At 37.4% G+C, this 23,128-nt stretch overlaps 1 protein-coding gene across 1 annotated transcript in view; it reads right to left on the bottom strand.

The window, feature by feature from the left end:
• The window catches only part of LOC150081799 (uncharacterized), a 32,590-nt gene extending 11,235 nt beyond the window's left edge, over positions 1–21,355 (bottom strand). Inside the window, exon 1 of the mRNA XM_090379674.1 lies at positions 21,276–21,355. The gene's annotated coding sequence lies outside the window, so the exon portion shown is untranslated. The remainder of the gene's footprint in view (positions 1–21,275) is intronic.
• Positions 21,356–23,128: the final 1,773 nt, after the last annotated feature.

The following is a 23,128-nucleotide window of genomic DNA, read 5'->3' on the forward strand; positions in this document are numbered from 1 at the left end:
ACACAATTCCAGCTATCGGTATTTTCACAAATGCAAGCCCATACTCACATGTGGTGAGTATGGGCTTGGCACACCCAGGGTCCTGTGCTGGATATCATCATTCTTCTCTTTCTTGGTGATTCCCTTCTACTTTTGACTCTCTCTCAGGAACTTTTTTTTTTTTTTTTACTGGTGCAGCATAATCCTCAGGCTTCCTTGCACCATATGGCTATTAATAATAACTACCCGTTTATAATTACTTGCAGTAACAGAAAAGCCCAATAAACCGGAAAGTGCAAATTGTTTTTGTTGTTTTAGGTCGTGACCTCCAGTCTGCTTTAGAAAAAAATTAAAAAGGCGTTTAACCGTACTAATTTTTCTTATAACGGAACATATAATAACGATTAAAGTTTGTTTGTTTAGTTTTTAGGAGCATTAGCAACTAAGGCCTTGCTCCGGGAATATGCGGTGGTCATTCCCTGACCTTTCCGCATCCTCCGTATTTGGTGGTCACGGGCTCGAACGCCGGTCTAATCAAGAAGCGTGTGCTACGCACTGCTGCTCCTGCCCACCTGGCTACGGAGGCGCCAACGATTAAAGTGTAGTGCGTTTTAATGATTTGAATTAGTAACTAATACAATTTACAAACTACGCTCACGACCTTTTATATGGCCTTAAGGTCACGCTCGTGACCTTAAAAATGACATTTTAGAGAGAGATAAATAGCTTAGTTATACAGGGAAAATTTGAACTTCCGAGATCTTGAAACAAGTTACCAAAAAAAACTGTTATTGGGTTCACATTACGATATTTTAACGATACGATGGTGTCTCTGGAACTGATTAATATCGTAAAGCGGGGTACATTGTATTGTATAGCTATTGTACGCACGTGGTTTGGAATGCTGTATTTATGAGTGTTTTACATTCATTTTTTTGCAATTAATGTTCATATTTTCGATTTTCTTGATACTTGGGGGGGGGAACTCGTAAAACGAGAACTGCCTGTATTTTTCATATCCTTTTAATTTTCAATTTTTCCTGATAGCAAAGAACGAGTACCAGCACCAATTTTTTTTATACAAAAAAAAAATTCACTATACTGTATAACTTTACAACACCTGACGCTGGGCTTTAACACCTGACACCGCGTCATATCTGAGTTTGCTCTGTAATTTTAAACTTATTGACTGCAGTTATTCTTCTAGGCTTCATTAAGAAAGTCCTCGAAAATTAGTAAGAAACATTTAATCGTCTTGAACAAAATAAATAAATAAATAAATATAACGATTTCGGTCCTGTAATAGACATTTACATTTCTCCCAATTTTCCCTCATATCCCCACATCCGATGCAAAATCAGTACAGAATGCACTTTTAATTTTCACTAACAGGCCTTGTACGGAAACCATCTGATTGCAGACAATCGCGTACTACGTTGAAGCCAGATTATTTTTATAAAAAGACCTGCAAATACTGCACTCGAGCAAAAATAAACGTAACAGACTAATATTTTTACTAGCTGTTCCCATTGTGATAATTTTACAATTGGTAGCAGTGTTTCTCTAGCTTTCCTAAAGAAATGTAAGAAGTGTTTTGTCGTGAGCAGGTAAGTCAATACGTGCCGAATCCTTTCTGTAAAATAAATACTATTCGGAATTTTTATATTTTGCGCATCTAGGAAATAGCTAGAGAGACCAAATCAGTTAGGCCTATCATACGCAATGGCCACAGCTAGCTGTAACCATTGCAAAAATTTTGCAATTGGTCCCAGTGGTTTTTCTCTAGCTGTCCTAAAGAAATGTAGTACCCATGTAGTATTAACATATACGTGTAAATGTATTCAGGATCGATCCTGAATACATTTGCAGAAACATGAAAAGGCATGTTTCTCCTTTGTGGAAAGGTACATTCAACACGACCAGTTAGAGTAGCATTTTGACTGTGACATAAATCCTTAATTACTTACCTTAAAAAACCTCAAAGCAAATAAACTCGAAGTTGATAATGATAAAATTGAGTTCTGAACGTATTAAACGTAACGAATGGCAATGGGTGTATGAGCGCCCGTGACGTGAGGGGTATAAGGGAGATGTGAGGGAATCCTAACGATTAGTTCTTTTAAGGTAGACAGCGCTAGTAGAGTATTTCATAATTTATAGCAAAGTTTTATTGTTATTTATTTTATTTTTTTTTTTATCAGAACGGACATGAATGTGCAAACTGTTAATCAGAAAAAAAAATGCCTTGTCAACGTAGACAACTGTTTGTTTGTTTAACATCTTCCTGTCGCTCCATCCATGAAGTGAATGTTGAACTATTCTCGTTTGTAGTACGAAACTGGTCCGTTCCACAAAATACAACTCTTCGGAATTAATTTTAATTACCAAAATTAACAACTTTGTGCACACCTAAGAAAAAATATCTTCCATTTGAGACCACTTCCAGCCCTATCGGTTAAGTCTATTGTTCACACTACCAGAGTAAAGAAAACTGCTTCCGTATTATTATATATTTATTATAATATGGACGTAGATGGCAACTTGGAAGGCATCAAACAGTAAGAAGTCGGAAAAAAAAAATTATATACGGAATAAAGTATTTACAGTATTCAAAGTCATATGACAGTTATCCTGAATTCAAATGGTAAAAAAAATTTAACGACAGTAAGATGCACTATCTGCTTTATTGCATTTGGATAGAGGCAGAGCACTTAACGTAACCAGGGTGGCCAAACGATTCAGAACTTTAAGTGCCGATAATACCATCATTTGTACCGATAAGAGAGGAAAAATACTTAATTTATTGATTTTATGTACATTTTTAATTAATTCTTATTGAAATCTAAGGAATGTGTTAAAAATTAATTCTAATAAGAGAAAAATAAGAATTGAGAAACCTTTCTATGTTTTAAATTACATGTATAACGTATTATTTATCTATTCCATTGATTATTTTAGTAAGTATTCTCAAATGAATTTTTTTGAATTGTTGAAGTGAAATAATTTTGAAAACTAAAAAAAAAAAAAAAAAACAGTAATAATCATTTAAGATATCATAAAATATTAAACATTCCACATTCAAATGCTTCATCAGGAAGTTTTCAGTTTAATGAAACCTGCTTGGCGAAAAAAGAGAAACAGTCTTATTATGAAATTTAGAAACCAAGCTTATGGCTGCATCAGCCGAAAAAAAAAAATTAAGTTACCTTGAGAGAGAGAAATCACTAAGAAAGAGGAATGATGATGATATTCAGCTCAGGGCCCTGGGTGTGCCAAGCCCATAACTCACCAGATGCGAGTCCCTGTTCTGTTCAGAATTTAAACTTTTTTTATTTTAAAAAGTTTAAATTCCTTCAGAGTTTAAAAATCTTCAGAAGGAGAATCTAAATAAAAATATATAAAGTAAAAGTAGTCTTCCTCGCTATTTTTAAAATAACCATTATAAATAATATTAGTTTATATAGGACAAATGCATTTAACAATCATTAAAAAATAAATAAAAAATAAAAAAAATACTATGATTGATAAAAAAAAATATTTTAATTGTAATATATTTTTCTTTTAATTTTTGAAGGAAAAATGCTATGCTTCACATTTCGTTTCAAGTTGTCCCACTTACCAATTTTCAAAATAGGGCCACCTTGTATTTTATGATTCTCACCATCAACTTACAAAGGATATCCAAGGTCCGATTGATGAATGCAGTTGTCTCACCTTTCTCAGGGCGCTTAATTACATCAATCTTTATGTTAATTGTTCTGGTCCTACGTTTTGTAGAACCAGAAACATCTCCATTACTTGATTCTCTGTTGCCAGATTTTAATTTAATTTTATTTTATTATTATTTTTTACGCTATACACCGAGTGATCACTGAATGATGACCACCTACCTAATACTTCGTAGTTCCTCCTTTTGCCCTCGGTACAGCAGCTATATGTAATGCGGCCAGCAATGCAGGTATTGATATGGAGGTGATTGGTGTATCCAGGCGCCTTATATGCCTTTCCATAGTGTCCCACAAGTGCTCTAATTAAGCTTTGCTATTGAATTTAGTGCTCTATGGAATTGATATCGGTGAAGTTCGGATGCTAATCGATATGCTGGAAGTCAGAACTGTGTTCCTCAAACCATTCCTGCGCAACAAGTGTCCGATGGCTCCGCGCATTGTCGTATGGGAAGACACCATCGCTATTCGGGAAAAAGTGTAACATAGCGTGGTGTACGCAGCAAGCAGTTGACGATAGCAGAGACCCGTGATACTTTCCACATGCACCAGTAGCCCAAGTTCCTGCCAGTGAAACATACTCCACACCATACAACCACATCCACCAGCCTGCACTTTTGATACCATGCATGATGGATCAATTGCCCCATACCGTTGACGCCAAATCCGTACACGACCATGGTGTGAAGTAAATAAGGTGACATCCAACCAGCACACCTTCCATTCTTCTAACGTCCAACTTACATACTCCTTTCACCAGGTGAGCCTTTTATGCCGATGAAACTTGGTTAGGAGAGGATGCGTAGGAGTCGTCTGCTGGTAAAGCCCATGCGTGCGACGCATGGTCATGGCAGATATTGTTCCGGGTTGGCCCATGTTGTATTGGGTAGTCAACTCTTGAACACTGCTGCGCCTGTACGAGTCGTCGGACCCGGCGCTCACCTCTAACTTCGACCTTTTGCTGACCTTTGCAAACAATGACCCAACTTTTGTCGTCGGGTCATTGTTTGACCATTTTGACGCCAGTGCTGGTACACTTAACTATGGCGGTTCTCGAATGCCCCACCAGTTCAGCCGTTTGGGAAATCGAGGCACATCTCGTCGAGCTCCCACAATCTGTCAACTCTTGAACAGTCCGATAAATCCTTCCTTTTACCCATCATGCTCGGAATTTTACTACCTGCTGAGTAGGTAGTAGGTCAACAGGTGGAATTCAGTGATCATTGAGTGTATACTATGAATACGTTTTATAAAATAAGTAATCGAGAGAAGAAAAACTATTTTATTTTATATAAATATTAATAATAAAAAGACAAGTAACCATTTTTCATTGGCCTTGCTGAGCGTCTTAATTATTCAGCAGCTCCTTAAAGCCAGAGCACGTACTTTGTTGAATTCGAGTATTATGAACTCATTAATGTAAGGATTAATGATTATTGCAGAGCCGTGCAAAGGTATCTGGGAACCCGAGGGCAAAGCTCTATTCAGGGCCGACCTCAATTTTTGGCACCCTCTTCAAAATGAGTTGGTTGCCCTGGGGTTCTGTGCAAATCATACGAGGTGTTTATGTAATGATTTTTTATTTTTTCAAATTTTCCAGTAACTAAGAAATAATTTTATAAAGTATACTGAACAAAAAATATAAATACGAATATTTAATACATCAACAATACTGTTTAACAGTTGCAGTCATCATAGAAATAGGCACGTGAATAAATAAAAGGAACCGATCATCACACAAATAATACAGATACTATTTGAAATTGAATATAACATGAAAATTACATTTTGATATAACGTCCTATGTTCAATATCAAACGAAACATGCATATTAAATACGAAGTATGCACTAGGGCTTGCATAAAACCGAGTTTAACCGAAGTTTACTCTTAAAACCGATTTTCTCAGACTTAGGGAAAATAATTAAAAGCTTATAACACAGGTATTTATTTTATCTTGGGTAGATTGTACAAATCGTAATCAAATCTTGTAAACAAAATCTATCACCTCTTATAGTAAAAAAAAAAAAAAAAAAAAAATTAATGCTCCAAAAAAATAACCAGCTTGAGATTATACAAAATTACAAATTGTATTCATATCTTCTCGTATAGTAAACAAAAAAATAATAAGCCCTATAATAATAATAATAAATAATTAAAAATAACGTGAAAAAAAACAGCTTGGGAAATTATTTTAATATTTATTACTCAGCTTTTTTCTGAAAGTGTTCCTTTAAAAAACACAGTATATTAAGCATTTTTCCTGATAGATTTGACCTTATTTTTGTGTTAAAGAGACCAGTGATCGAAAACACTCTCTCAGATTGGACACTTGTTGGTTTAATGGTCAGCAGTGCTCTATAAACTTTCTCCAGCTTTTCACTTCTACTGCTAGTTGCCTCCAAAATTTTAAATTCTTTGCTGATTACCAATTCACGCGGATATTTTGAAGGCTCTTCAGTTAATCCCTTTATTACACTATCATACTCTCGCATGTATGTATCTCTAACTAACCGAGTCTTTGTTTTCTTCTAAAAGAAGAGTTCGTTTATTTTCAGTTTCTTCATTCAACGCTAAGACTCCTTCGGAATGTTTTGCAAATAATCTCTGATAAATCTCTTCATCATGCTTTTCAAAACCTGCTTACTTGGAAAATCAAAAGTTCTTGAATCTGAATCTTCTTTTCTAAACTTTTTGGGGTTGTGTAGATAGCTCGGCAAAGCCACAGTTTGGCAATTTCGTCTTGCATTGTAACGCTGCAAAAAGGCTTTGGTGAAACTTTAAAGCAAATGGGTTTTCTGCTGTATCAAGCATAGCAAGCAGAAATTCTATTGAAGACTCTGCTTTAAGTAAGTATCTTCTGAGGTTACAGAATCATTTCAACTTGTCGCAAAGTTTCACATAGCAATTCAAGTGTTTTCCAGTTATCGTCAGACACAGCTTCAGTTGACAGTACTGCACATAGAGCATTTGGAATGCAATTTTTCAATTTAAAAAATATCATATAGAATGTGCTATCCCATCTAGTCTTGCAATCTAATATAAGTTTATATTCTTTCCCATTAAATTTTGCTTTAACAAAATTTTGTAATATGTCATTTTTGTAGGCGATTTTCGAAAAAGCTTGCAAATTTTTCTGACTTTGTTAATAGTTTGTGCAATATTGGCCATTGAATTGAAGTAACAAATGAGCTCATCGGTAAAGTCGGTTTGATATAAAGCATGCCTTGCTGTCTTTCTTCATCGTCTTTGAGAGACTCCGAGACTGTGGCACCATAATTGATTGCTTTTTCATAAAGTACATCTATAACTGACAGATGTATACAATGGGCTATACATTGTTGATGATTAGGCGTGATTTGCTTGTCAAACTTAATCATCATTGCTGCTCCATCGGTGGTGCAGGCAACAATATCCTCATCCAAGTTCAAACCAAATTCCTTCAAGTGTCCATTCACAATTTGCTCAGTTCTTCTGCTATCAAGTGAACCATTAATCTCAATAAGACCTAACGACCAATGATTGTCTTTTTAATGCACATTTATATTCGTATACCTTTTTTGTATAGACGTATATTTGACTAGAGTCAATGAATACCGTGCACCCAAAACCAATGAATTTTTGAAATGCTGAATGAGTTCTTAGTTTTATAATAATTCAGAACCATATTTTTAATACCATTCACTAAGGCTGGTGGTAATTTATCGTATTTATTTCTCTGAAGGTGAAGGCTTGATTGTATAAACTCACTCTTGGCAATTGAATTAAAAGAAAATCCATCTAAAGCAGCTAATTTTGAAATCTCTTCTTCCATAGATTTTTTAACGATAAAGTTTTCTAATGTTCTTACCATTTTTACGGGAGGTTCACTGTTATCTTGTTTAATGTCAATCCGATGCATTTTCTTTAAATGCAACATCAAAGATGATGTAGATCCTCCAGACGACTTCATTATCTTCTGAAATTTCGAACATTGTGCTTCATCTTTGCTTTTTCGAGCAAAATAATTCCATACATTTTGATTTCATCTTAGACATATTAAGAGTAATAAATATTAATTAGTAGGAATTTATATCGAATTTTAAATAAAAATATTGAAGATCACAAAGGCACAATACTATGCATCCCTCCCGCAAGCACTGAATGAAGAGTCTAAACGAGGCAAGTTTCAAAATTTTCACGAAAGAAATTTTTTTATTTACTCGCAATTTTTTTTCCCCAATTAAATCTATTGTATTTTAAAAATTACATAAAAGCTAAATTTGGTGAATCTGCTTTTTGGAGAACATTTGATCGCAAATTTAATAGGAATAAAGAAGCAAAAAACTTTCTACGATTGAAATTTGATGCAATATTCAGCGAATCTGTTTCTAGTGGGTAACCATCAATAAGGCGCGTTCCATAACTTGCCTGGCGAACAAGATAGATGGAATGGAGAAGTGTTGTTACTCACTCAGTCGTAAATAAGTACACCTGCATCATGCCATGATACAGGTGGGAAGATAAAAGGTACCCCTCCTAGATTTGGGCCACTTGCACATGAGATTCGTACCTAAACATAAAATAAAATAAAAAACATATTTTAAACATAAAGCAGTTGAACGATCCAGACAAACGAACAAACAAAAAACTATATTCGATGGCTAACTAAGAAAATATTCGAATCCGGTTTTAACAACTCAATATGAAAACCGGTTTGCAAACCCTAGTATGCACTCTATTTCTAGAAAATTTTCAAGTCGACTCGGGCAAGCACTCTTGGAGTGACGATAATGTGGGTAAGACGGCGGTAGGGTCGTTGAGAGAAATGCGGAAAAGACGTGGATGATATTATTATTATTTAGACCGTTTGAGCGTGGGACCCTGTTAGACAGAACAGGTTGAACATGCTTGTGGCCGGTGCTGCCTGTATTCGGGGCCCCCTCCAATATTTCTGATAATTTTGGTTTTTAAAAAAAAAAGTCTACTTATGCATGGGTAAGGTACACCCATCATTTCTACTACCTATTAGAAATGATGATAGTTTAATTAAACTACCTAGATGTAGATTAAACCATCAGGCATCTCTCTCATATTGTGAAGTTATACTTCATAACTAAGTTGTCACTATTGCAACAACAGGGTACATACCCACCCACCGAAGAGCGGCCAAAAAGCTGTGAAACGATGTCGTCTAGGTGGTGGTGGTATCGGCCAAGAATAAGTAACAGTAGTCTTCTCCACAGGTGAAGCATTATTTATTCGAGGTAGTGCAATACCATGGCAACTAGTTGAAGGTTTTCGCAACATGAGATATAATTAAAATGATGCAATAATTTGCATCACTACTACCAATACCTTGGTAGTAGAAGTGATGGGTGTGCACTACCCTTGCATAAGAAAAGTTTTTCATACTCTTAGGCATTTAGCCAAGAAATCTTTTAAATTTTTGTTGTCGTTATTGTTATTATTGGTAACCCCTAAAAATCCCATATTTTGATATTATGTACACTCCTTGATGAAGATAAAAAATTTAAAAACATTCCAAAATTAAAAGACAAGGATTTTATGTTCGAATGCGACTTATTTGAAAGAGTTGTACAAACTGTCAACTATCGGTCAAGAAACAAACTTAAACAGCGTAATAAATACATTTCATTATATCAATACATATCCACATTAGGTCCGACATATAGATATGGCTTCCGGTCATTATCATGACTGATAATCAGTAGCGGATTAAGGTCGGTTGAGGCCCCGGGCGCAGAAGAAAATATTGGGCTCCTTAAAAAAAAAAGGGAGAGACAGGGAAAATAAAAATACATGTAACCATTTTTTTAAATAAATAAAAAATTATGTACTTTAATGTTTTATTTCCAATAAAATTTGAATATAATATGTATAATATAATTAATAATAGCATAATAATAATCACAAAGTTTTGAACTAATAGTTGAACATATTAGTTCAACTAATTTCTTGGGGTTTTGCGTGGGCCCTTCAGAAGTTGGGGCCCAGGGCGCGCGCCCGCCGTTAAATCCGCCTTTGCTGATAATATCGATTTTCATTTACTACCATTATTTGTATATTTATTTTATTTTATGTCATCCCAACTGCTAACCAGTGATTCAATATTTTTATCATGTTAGTAGACCGGCCGCGAGTCCACTGGACTGAACCTATTGGTAACTCTCTAGGAAGCATCCGGTACAGTCAGGGGCGCGCCGTCCACGTGTGCAATGTGTGCGACGCAGACAGGCGCCAGGAGGCCAAAGATAGAATTCGTTGAATTTTAGAATATTATTTTCTGATGTTTTTAATCAAATGGGCCGCCGTATAAATTTTTGTACACTCTTGGCGCGCTCCTGGGTATAGTTAGTGTATAATCTTGCTGCCTCTATTCTGCCAAACTGTAGAGAGTAGTGCATATGCAGGGCATTGTCGACTCTACGTTATGCCAAGGAGCTGGGTATATTCTTGTCGGGTGTATGCTATTTCCAAAATATTTCATTACTTCATACAACATCCTCCCTACCTTTTCTTACTACTTACCACGTCATGAATAGTCAAACTAATAAAACAAACTGGCCTCTGAAAATACCTAAACCTCCTAAAAACTTCGTCATTCATTTCAGAAATACAGTACACGCAGTCCCAATCTGAATGATGTACATTTCCACTTAAAAAAAAAAAAAGGTAACCTGCAGCCATTATCAACCCACTGCAGGATGGAAGCCTCAACAATTCATGTTGAGGGAAATGGACCATAATCTGCCACGTTGGTCCAGTGCGGGTTGGTAGATCGACTATATTTAGCAGGCTGGAGTTTGAACCACTGTCTACTCAAAGAGCTTGTGCCACTGCACTCCCGCTCCTGACTAGTTAGCTAGGGAGGCCTCACATTTCCCCTTAGTCTGCCAAACCCAACTTACTTTTGCTGACAGAATTCTAACTGTCGGCTGATTCAGCCACTGCTCATCTCAGTTCTATTTATTCATTGTATGATTCCTTTTGCTTCAAAGGTGGTATTTGTTCATATGTCCGCTCTGATATTCTCTGTCAGGAACTTAGTAAATTGGAATCTCCTCTTTTCGATCTTCTGACTTAAAATCCCTCTCCTTATTCTGACAAATTTATCAGTTGCGTCTATAGTTCTCCCAACTCTACTAAGCACTTGGAACTCTGACTTCCTTTTAAATTTTTTCTCCAGTCCAACTTGCCTAATAGTTAAGTAATTTTCCTTGTTCATTTTAATGTTTACAACTACAGCTAGCTTCCATTTTTAACTCTCACCGACCCAGCTGGTCAAGATGCTGAAGCTTTTGCAATTCCTAATGATCCTGCACAGATCGGTTTTTTTTTTTTTTTTTTACCTGCCAGAATACCGGACAGTCCTAATCATACAGCCAACACTTGACCTTTTCTCACAAACAACTTCCAAGTGCACTGTCGAGGTGAGTGGTTCTCTAGACACCTCAGATCACAACTTGGCGATGGTCTCTTCTCCAATAGAGCCTTCTCTTTTAATTGGTTGGATTACTGTTTAAATCTGATAATGTTTGCTCAGATCGAGTCAGTGAAATTATTCTTGTAGACATGAAAGCACACTACCTTAAAATTAATGTGTGGAATAAACACTGTTCCACACACTATCTTAAAATCTCGTTCCTCACCTAAATCTTGGTTTTCCAATAAATTGCTCTAACGCTGTTCGAGATGAGAATGTTGCACATCGCATTTGGCTTTTATCCAAATCTCCAGGTTCATTTTCTGCCTACACTAATATATATCGTAGCATGGAGTATCGGCAACTAAGGCCATATTGCTCTGTATATACAGTCTGTAAATTGCATGTACTGTGAGGTCGATTTTCTGTCTGCTGGACGAAAAACCAGAGTTTCCGAGAGAAAAAAAAACCATGTTTGCTACCCTCGCCTGAGAATGACTGATTTAGCCACGTTTTGAAAAAGGGCCCATAAAAATTCCTCACATCATCAACCGGACTAACCGGACCCCACAAGGCCCTGCCTACATTAAAGCTGGCAATAATTGTAAGCAATTATTAATTATGCAAACTAGATTTTGAACTGACAGAGTAGAAAATTCGCTTCTTGTCGAAATGGTGGTCGAGCATTCTCGTCTCTTGGCAAAGATATTGACAGCAACTGAAGGATTTTGAACAATCTTGATGCAAAGAAAGCTCCAGGTACCGATGGTATTTCTCTTGTTCTCAAAACGTGCTCCTTACTTAACTCCTGTTCTGTGTCACCTTTATACACTTTCTTATTCTACTGATGTTTTTCCTTCTGCTTGAAAATTCGCTTATTTCTAGCCAGTTGTTAAAAAAGTGTGACAAATCCCTCCCATTCAATTAGTCTCATTGCAATTCTACTCTTTCTAAAGTAATGGAGAAAGCCATTAACCGCCAACTCTTAAACTATCTAGAAACCTCCCATCTGTTTAATGATCGCCAGTATGGATTCTATCAGTCTTATGGTGATATATTGGCTTACGTTTCCCATGTATAGGCTAATTGAATGGAAAACTTTGCTGAAGCAGTTGCTCTTGACTTTTCAAATGTTTTTTTTTTTAAATCGTGTTTAGTATAAAGGTCTTCTAAGCTTCCATCTTATAGTTTTCCAACTGTATTTTGGAATTGGGTATACAGTTTTCGTTCTGATTGCTCACCGCAAGTGGTGGTAGATGGGCCTCTATCTTCTGTCTGCTACTAATGCTGGTGTACCAAGGTTCAGTTCTTTTTCCCAGTTTTTTTTTTTTTTTTCTCTAGTTTGTTACGCGTGTATGTGAGAAGCGAATGATTCTCTATGTTCAGTGCTTGTCACGTCATGTATTATGTCCTCGGCTGTAGAATAAGTGGATGCCCTTAGCCAGCTATCAGTGGTGTATAAATTTCTGCTCCATGGAACTGTTCGTGGCGTGCATATACAAGTAAGACTGGGTGATCAAGTACTTGGATGCGGGTGCCTGTGCTAGATGAATCCCCTGAGTTAATGTGGAGTGTTAATTTAGCCGACCCACTATACACAACAAAGGACGTTTGCAGGCCACGCCTATAAATGTAGTATGGATGGTTTGCGACTGGTAAGTGTGTAAATGTGTGCGGAATTGGAATGCATGTTATGTACTCGTGTAAATAGGTACTCCCCTCCTGATCATGACTACAGGGGGCAATCACCTTTTAGAAGCTCTCTCATGCCCTTGCTGACTGGCCTCGCCAGTGCGGGAATGTCGCTCGCCAAAACGAACACAGCAAACCTCTCACATAAGACTAGGCCTAGACACTCAAGGGCCCATCCCATGCTTTTTGCCTAATGGGACCCACCACCATAATTATGTGCCTCTCAACAGTAACCCCAACCAGAAGGTGGGTTGCCCCTCTTCACTTTGTTCTTCCTATTTCCAGGTGGAAGTCTTCCTGTCATTCACCTCCTGTGCCTTCCCCTTTCGTTCCAAACTATCACCCCCATGCTATCTTTAAGATTTTTTTCTTTCTCCCTTTTACCTCTTCCTACCTTCCATTTCCTTCTGTTTAGTCTCTTCTTTCTCCTAGAAGAGCTCTCCCTGGCAAGCTCGGACAACGTCGAGGGTTCTCCCCGCCAGAGTACTCATACGTCTGCTTACCTACTGCCCTATCCAACCTCCCCGAGATAGTGACAGGCAACGGAGGTGCCTCGATTTCGAGCACCCTGCAGCTAAGAGGCCAGGTGAACACCACGCTGCACGGCACAAACCCAACACTTACCTATACAGTGAACTGTATGCATCACAGTAATACTACGTGGAGTTGGGGAGACCCCCTCGGTGTCGCAAGGGGTCTCCCCAACTCCACGTTGGGTAATTAATATACAAGAGAAAGACAATTAACGCTGTCTTTTTCTCTTGTATATTAATGACCTTCCATTGACGAGAAATCCTATCTAGAGTTTGCTGAGGATAAACACGTTGCATTCTACCTTCCAGTTTGTGCAAAGCAAGGGTTTCAAACAGCTTCGACTTCGCAAATATCCACTAATAATTCCTTAAATGTGGTCTCCAGTGGGGCAAAGATAACTTAGTTAATTTCAATTTTTGCAAAGCTTAGGCCTGTTTTATATCTCACAATTTTTTTCATGAAAATCCCAAACACAAGAGATATTAGAACCTATAGTACTTAGTACCGTGTATGGTTGGAGGTTGAGAAGACGAAAGAGATTTGTTGATATTAAATGAACTTATGTAGACTGTAATTTTCAGAAAATACGTATGAAGGAAAGTTGTTCCAGAAAACGGCAGTTGAATGAATAAACCAGGAAGATGAAAAGTTGGTTCTGTGAGGTTTGAAGTGGGTCAGTAAATGGATGTTTGGCAGCACGTGTTAGGACTGTGAAAGAAAGATCGGGAATTATAGAAGTAATTCAGAAGAACAGTGCCCATGGAAGTATCTGTAGAAAAGGCATGCAGCAGAAACAGAATGTCTATGTGACAGAGTGGAGAGATTCTGTTAGGGATGAGTCATTAATTAACCTGACTGTCCGCTTCTGAATGGAATCATGAAGCCTGAGAGAGGTATTGGAGGCACCGTCCAGATGTGTCAACAATATTCCACGGTAGGGCCGATTTGCACAGTGTGAACAGCTGTTTGGAAGAAAAGTATCGCCGAGAGCAAAACAAGTTTTGTAGATGCAGAAGAAGCAATATTTGTAATGTGCTTCTGCCAAGAGAGATTAGAAGTCAGGGTAATCCACAAAAGAGGTATATCATCTTACCTAAACGGAGTGCCACCAAAGATAAGCATAGGAACAGAAGAATCCTTTTTGCGAGATATAAGAAAAGACTGAGTTTTAAAAGGATTGAAATCAATTAAGTTGTCTTTGCCCCAATGGAGAATTACTTGGAGATCGGCATTTAAGGAACTGGTAGCGGATATTCGAGAAGTTGAAGCTGATTGAGCAGGGCGAGGTTTCTCAAAGTGGAAAATAGAATGCAATGTGCTATCGGCAAAACTATGGATAGGATTTCCGGTCAATGGAAGAAGGTCATTAATATACAAGAGGAAAAGAGTGGGGGAAAGAACTGAACCTTGGGGGACACCAGCATTACTGGAGAAATTAGAATACAGAGTGCCATCTACCATCATCCTCAGTGAGCGATCAGACAAACTGGATAACCAATTACAAAGAACAGTTAGTAAACCATAAGATGGAAGCTCGTTTGGAAGACCTTTATGCCAAACACGATCGAAAGCCTTTGAGATGTCAAGAGTAACTGATTGTGTTTCACCGAATTTGTCCATAAATGGATACCAAGCCAGAATATCACTAGTGGATCGACACTGACGGAATCCATACTGGCGATCGTTGATCAGACGGAAGGTTTCTAGGTAGTTTAAGAGTTGGCTGTTAATTGATTTCTCCATTACTTTAGAAAGAGTATAAGTAATTGCAATGGGATGATAATTGGATGCGAGGGATTTGTCACCTTTTTTTGGAACTGGCTGGATATGAGCAAATTTCCAAGCAGAAGGAAAAACACCTTTGGAATAAGAAAGTGAAAAAAAGGCGGCAAAGAACAGAAGTAAGTATAGGAGCATAGGTTTTGAGAACAAGTGGAGAAATACCAACAGGACCTGGCGCTTCCTTAGCATCAAGACTGGTCAAAATCCTTCTGACATCCTTTTAACAGAAGACCACAGGAGGCATTGAATAGAGCGTGCTGGGAACGGTAGGAGGTGTTTTACCAAGATCCTTAATACACGAGTTGGAAAAAAAAATGGGATGCTAGCAGGTCAGCTTTATCCTTGGTTGAAGTAACAAAAAACTATTATATTTACGCCACCTGAATAATTAAATTCATCTACCGTGCACTGTATTATGTCTGTAAATTACATGCGTTCTACGGTCGATTTGTCTGTTTAGCTGGAAGAAAAACCAGTTTCTGGAGGGTTTTCTTCTTGCCATCTACGTCTGAGACCGGTTAACTCAGCCACGGAGTAAAAAATGCCCACTGAAGTTCCTCACGTCATCGACGAGATTCACAACTGTGCCTTTTCCACCCGGTGTGGGAAGGGCGGCATCAATACAACTGTGCTACCCACGCAGAGTAGCTGAAGTGACAATAGAACTATCTGGTTTTGAAAAAGGTGGGAGCAGAGTGGGCAAAATACGCGGCTAATAGTAATAAATAAATTTCTGTTTATACTCCGGCACGACAACCAAGTCAGTAGAGTTTACAATAAATCGTCAATACAAATATTTATCGTATTTAGTAGTCACGGGCTTGAACCCCGGTCCACTCAAGGAACGCGTACTATGCACTCTCGCTCCTGACCACTGGGCTACGTCAGGCCCTTAGTAGTGGTGGTGGTGGTGGCGGCGGCATGTGATGCAAGAAAGCAAGTGTATGAGCTTATGCAGCATCAGCCGAAAAAAAAAAATTTTACAAAACAATTACCTCTAAATGTTTGTCTAGTTCCTCAAATTTATTTAACCTATGAACTTCCACAACGACAGATGGAAGTTTGTTCCAGCAATTAACCATCCGCTGGCTAAAGGCAAATTTCCGCACATCTATTCTACCTCTGTCTTTCCACAATTTGAATTTATGCCCCCCTTAGGTTCGTACTTTGAACAAGGAAGAATCCCATCAGACTTCAGCGTGCTCAACCCATTCAAGGCCTTATACACCTCAATCCGATCACCTGGCAGGTGCCTAGTCTCCAGCCGCTGCAATTTTCAGAACTTAAGCCTCTTGGAAAGAGGATCCCTTCATTCTCCTCACCAATCTTGTTGCCCTTCTCTGTACACGCTCAAGCAAATCTACATCCTCCCTAAAATGAGGCCTCCAGAACTGTACGCAGTACTCAAGGCATGGTCTGACCATTGCCTTCTACAGATGGACAATCACCTCCTTTTCCCTGCTAGCAAAAATCCTGTATATCATTGACAAAACCCCATTACCTTCCCTGGTAGCCTGTCTGCATTGCTCAGAAAACTTCATATCTGACTGCACAATTACTCCCATGTCTTTTCCATTTTCTACCACCATATGTGTAGTACCACAGAGTTGGTACGTTTCTCTGGGGTTACTTCTACCCATATGCAGTTCTTTGCATTTGTCAATGTTAAACTTCAGTTGCCACTTCCCAGCCAATCTGCCCAAATTTTCTAGATCCTGTTGCAGTAGCACACTGCCATTACTGTCATTAACAAGCCTGCCAACCTTTGTTATCATCTGCAAGCTCTGACATACCTCATCTGCAAGCTCTGACATACCTTTATCAATATCATTGATAAATAGACAAAATAACAGTGGACCTAAAACCGAACCCTATGGGACTCCACTAATAACATTAGTCCACGATGAGCAGCACCCATTGATTACCACCCTCTGTCTTCTCCCACTCAACCATCCTTTCATCCATTGTAGAAACTTGCCCTTAATACCATTCTGCTCCAATTTGTACAGTAGTCTTCCATACGCAACAATGTCAAAAGCTTTCCTGAAATTCAAGTATATGATATCAGAATTATTTTTTGCATCCAGTTCCTTTGTAACCACATCATAACATTCAATCAAATTTATCAGTCAAGACTTCCTTAACAAACACATGCTGTGTCTGAATTTTTGTTGTAGTCTTGTCTAGATGATCGTGCAATGAATCTTTAACCAGTTACTCCATTATTTTACCCGGAACAGAAGTTTAACTGTTCTGTAATTACTGGTGTCACCCTTTGATTCCCCTTTGTGAATTGGGGATACATCTGCACATCTCCAGTCCGTGGGGACCTCCCCTGAATCCAGGCATGCTCTCATAATAATGATAGCTACTTCTTTTAATATAACTGGATAGATCCCATCCACCCCAGGTGCCTTTCTTATGTTTAAGTTAAACAATTTCTCCACCACTTTGTTCTCAGTTATTACAAAATCATTCAGTACCCTGCTACAATTTGATAACCTTCTGGCATTTTCAAACCTTAACTCCTGATGTGTGAATGTAGATGCAAAATACTCATTTAGTTTTTTTGCTATCTTAACAGTCGAACCATCGATATCAATTGGACCAATCCGATTCATCCCCTTCCACATAAGGGTTTTCTAGGATCACTTACAGTTCCACCATCGTGAAGGAGCTGTCACAGACCGTCCGGACTTCGCCGAAATTAGGTCCACTTGACTTAGGTTTCACCTGAATATCAGTTCCATCAGCATTTTAAGCTCCCAGGTAGCAAGCACAGCTTGTCTGCCATGTCTGCGACAGCCTCGAGGACCAAGATGGATTCCCATTCTCATCTTCGACGACACTTGGATTTCTAGACAATATCATATCTCTATTAGGGATTAACCTGACTTGTAATCTCTCTTGGATTAAGCACATCTCAAATATTGATTCCTTTGCACCAAAATAAGTTTTTTTCTTTGCTCTTGGTGTTACAATTCTTCTAGACAGCTAATCACTCTAAAAATCTCATTACCATAGAATATTGTTGAATATCTGGGCCAGTGGCCCCATAGCCTTTCTCATGCTTCTACACTCCAGTCAAAAGAAGGCATTTAGGTTAATAACCCAACTCCAACAAAGTATATCCATTCTCTGTATCAGACGTTCTATTTCTGCTGGACACTTTCTATAGACGCTTCCATGGGCATTGTTCTTCTGCATTGGCTTCTGTAATTCCTCATCTCTTTTCCAAAGATGTGTGGCAACCAGTCATCCTTTCTCTGTCCAACTTCAAATTTACAGTACCAACTTTTCTTCCTCTTCATTTATTCCTTCAACTTACGTTTTCTGGAACAATCTCCCTTTACGTGTTTCCTTAAAATTACAATACACAGAAATTGAAGTCTGATGTCAATAAGTATCTTCTTTCATCTTCCAAACCTTCAACCCACGCACAGTACTGTATATTATAGGTTTTTACCTTGCACTATATGGCTAGTAATATTATTATTACTAGCCATATAGTGCAAGGAAGCCTGAGGCTTTTGCTGTATCAGCTAAAAAAAAAATTTTCGAGTTACCCTGTGTGAGAGAGTCAGAAGTAGAAGGAAATCACCATGAAAGAGAAGAATAATGATATCCAGCTCAGGACTCTGGGTGTGCCAAGCCCATACTCAACCCTAGATGTTCAGCCCCTGGGGTGATGCTAAGATAACAGAACATACGCTCCAATGACGTTTTTTGTGCCCCAAATAAGTGATCGTTTTTTCTCTAGTTACTTCCTTTAATTTGTGAAATATATAACTAACACTTGTGAAACTGTGTGGTTAAAAATAATATTAAGCTTTGATCAATAAGTAGTTTAGCAGTTGGTAGTTTTACCAAATGATAGTTTCAGGCGTAGGAAACCATTCGTTCAAACTCTCAGCCTGCTAATTATTCAAGATTAAATTAGTACTGCATCCGTACACTTAAATCCATTGCACCAAGCAGGGGCGTATTCAGGCGGAGGATGAGGGGGCATATGCTCCCTTAACCAAAAATTCGAAATTAAAGAAAAAGCTTCGTGTGTTGTGTTGCCGATTGTTTGTAAATAATATATTGTCATTTTTTGTGATTAATACGTATTCACATGCTTTCCTAATATTCAGATAAAGATAATCAATCAAACATTATGTGCGTATAAGCGTTCCTAGATCTAAAAAAAAAAAAAAACTTAAAAACCTGGTAGTCGTGTCTCCCCACCCCCCCTTACGATGATACTTGGATACGATGCTGGTCACCAAGTGCAAAAACACGCTTGTGTAAAAGAGAAATTTAGGTTTATTAAACAGGAACATTGCGACCATATGTAAATATCCCCTATACTAGAGCAGCTAGATCCAGTGCAGTTTTTTACTTTATTATATAAGGGGAAAAAAAAATCTATCATGAAAATGTTAATTAATAACCGGATATATAGTATGAACGCTACACTGCGAGCCGCAGGCAAGCGGTGTTACAATGTGGAAAATTGATTTAAGGTATTGAACTAAAGTCAGAAAAATAAATACGAGATAATATACTGCAAATCATTTTGGTAAGGCTGAGACTGTATAGAATCGCAGCTAATTGTTGGACGTCTGCTTGTGTAGCACTAAGCCACCCCTTGTCAAGTATCGATTGTGGAGTGTTATTTGGCAGTCCTCCTGCCCCAAAGTAACACGAGTCATAAAATTCATGATTGTCTCACCAGCTGATAGTGATTTTCGAAGATTCTAGGAATGCTTTCACCCCCACCATCTGAATGCCTGGTCATTCGTCCTTCAATATTTATGATGTGAAAATGGTATATACGAAATAAGCAAAACACTTACATTAAAATTGACTGCACAACTTGGACAAAAATCATTAATAACACTGAAATACAGGGCTAGTTAATTTTTGTACTCTTCCTCAACTCTTAACTTCTGTTTTGTTAATAACTTCCTGTATCCCATACAGTAGCATTTCCAAACTAGTTTTATCGAGGAGTATGGCCAGTTGACTAGCTGTTTTCTTTCTGGTTTCATGGCGTAAGCAACAGACTTTTAAGGTAGAGACGCTAAAAGTCGTTTATTTATTATTTTTTTATTGCTACTATTGTTCCAGCATACCATTTATTCTTATCAGGACCACAGAACCAGTTAGATTAAAATTGGAAGTACCTTAGCAAACCAACTACTTACCTACAGGTCGCGAAACTTGTCACACCTCAAAACAGACTGAAATCTTGGTGTTTATCTGTAATGTTTCGGGGATACCCACACACAAAAGGTTATTTCTAAAGTTCAAATATCAAATCATTCACCATATTATAAGAAAATTAATTTTTTACTAAGCTGTATAAAATGGAAATTATTTGACTTGGCTAACCATTTCGTGCTCAAGAATTCATCCAAAATTTTTTATCACAAATTTTGACCTATGCCAAATTTTGTGGAATAAGCTTTGGATATAATCTTGGGCACGAAATAGTTAAAAACTTGCTCGAGCGTTAGCACCTCGTTTTAAGTACTGGTTTAGAATAAATACGACTTTTGCAGTTTCTTAATAAGAACACACATACCCACCTCCCTTCTAAACTGCTCCAGCAATTTAAACGGAGCCACGTTTTTTTTTTTTTTTTTTTTTTGCAGTTGTCAGTGAATTCTGCTGGTGACACGGTCATTAAACAAAAATATTTGTTGAAATAATTTTCCTCCCCACCTTATTTTGTTTTAATGGGAAGGTTTTCTGGCACATGGGCAATTAAGGCAAATTTTTGATCTTATTAGATTAAACGGAAATATGAAGCAAAATATGAGAGGCAACTCCCCCACTATTCCTTTGGTGAGATATGCATGTAATGCAATACAAGTTTCTTAGGCTATTCTATCAACTTCTACTAAGATTAGTCATGCAAGCAATTCAGCCATTCTGATTTGCTTCTTAAGAAATTCTGTTCACTTAAATAAAATAAGAAATAATTATATCTCATAAATGGTTAACTTTGGGTTAAACCTTGTTTAATTATACCTAAAGCTCACATTTGCTCCGATTTACTTAAGTTGCAATACTAAGATAGGAATTCTTGAAACACATTTCTAGCTGTATCTCACATAGTAAATCAAACAAAAATAAACAGAAACGTACTTTAACATCATCAAGCTTGGTTAGATTAGATATTGGGCTACACTCAGTTAGTAGAACACCGAAAAATGCGCCAATAATAATAATAGTAGTAGTAGCCTTCGCAATCATACTGAACTGAAATATTTGAGAAATAACACCAACTTCCTGACTTAAAGTATTTTATTCAGGTTCCTATAGAGGGCCTAAAATAAAAAAACATTTTGAATTTGTAAAATGGAAATCCCAAACTTCGTTTTAGATTTCCGATGAAGTTTTATTTTCATTATTTTAAATCCATTTAATCGGAAATTTCATCAACTGTACTTCTAAATCTTTCAACTTTTTTGTTTATTATGTAATAAATTTTTTACCCTTAAAATGATTCACTCCCTGGAGAGTCCAGAAGGTAGGAGGTTTACTTGCTGCAGTGAAGGTTACAGAAGTATGATTTACGACTTTCGTTATGATTCAGTGATACAAATATGCCCAGTCAATGCAGATATTCCTAAGAACATCTGCATTTAACTACTTACCCAATTTCCACGTTTTCTTTGTACCTAAAGCGCTTCGACATGGGCGTTTATGTAAAAGTTGCTAAATGGGTAACTGTTATTGGCTGTCATCAGCTGCTACTATGCTGGCAGATTTTGTACATCAAGAAATATTAAATATAAAAGGGATATAATATTAATATAATATATACAACTTCTGTGGCTTGGTTGTAAAAGGGCCAATGTCAATTTTTATGCAAAGTTTATAATATGACTTTTGTTGTAAAGGAAGAGCAATGTGTTTATGAGCCAATGTGGCTATAGTTCAATCATACTATAAACACAATACTCATAAATATTTGACATTGTTCCCTTTTACAACCCAGCCACAGCAACATAAATGATACTGTTTTCACTAGTACATAGATTTCATATTTTTGTGATTCACCGTAATCGTGAGGGCAGAAAATTCCGCCCTCACGATCCACAAAAATATGAATCTACTTGTATTATGATTGTCTGAAAGTCAGGATATCACGTTAATTAATGTTAAAAACTAAGCAGTATCCACTGGGGTTGCTACCATATTAAAGATTTATATGGGTATACATATGTTCCAGAATATTCTTTCTCTGTGCCTTGCATGAGTGGATTGATAGTTACAAGGGAAAGACCAGAAGTCGCTTAACTGGAAGGGCCCTTAACTTTGTTTTAACTACAAATGCTCCTCATCGCCCCGGTTAGAGACCCACAAATTCTGGAAATCAGAAAATCTGCTAATGGCAAATACTTAAGTTGATTCGGAACGATGTGAGCGCTGTAAAGTTTCGGTATTCATCTCCACATGTGGTTGGTAGGGTTGCTACTTCTCCCTCGAATTGCCTCACTGTAGATACGTCCCTTTCCCTCGCGTGTGGTACATAATAACGATCACCATCCTTCTACACCATGTGGAAAAGGCCTGGGTTCGAATTTTTTCAAAGACGAAAGAAATTTTCACGAGCTTTTTCCTACACTGTTCGTTTTCAGACGTGTTCTGGTTTTTTGCTGTGTGGAAACTAGAGCTTTTCATCCAAGCAAAAAAGGCAAACTGATCATAAAATACAGCATTATACCACGAGTGAAAATGAAAGTGTTTGTCTGATTTTTGTTATTGCATCTCTCCAGTCTCTCTCAGCTTCCGGTCTTAATATTTATCTATAAAATTAAAATTTAAAAAAATTAAATTTCAAATTAGAAGCTAAAAATAAAATAAAATAATAAATAAATAATAATTTTCGAGAAACAGTTTTCACATAACTATAAATCTATAGGAAAGTTGAGTGGATCGAATGTTGCTAGTGGTGTCTGCTTTTTTTCGCGCTGCACGCACGGAAAGATCGA

Source organism: Mastigoproctus giganteus, chromosome 8 (assembly GCF_048544385.1).
Source record: "Mastigoproctus giganteus isolate SK-2022 chromosome 8, ASM4854438v1, whole genome shotgun sequence".
In the NCBI taxonomy this organism is placed as follows: domain Eukaryota; kingdom Metazoa; phylum Arthropoda; class Arachnida; order Uropygi; family Thelyphonidae; genus Mastigoproctus; species Mastigoproctus giganteus.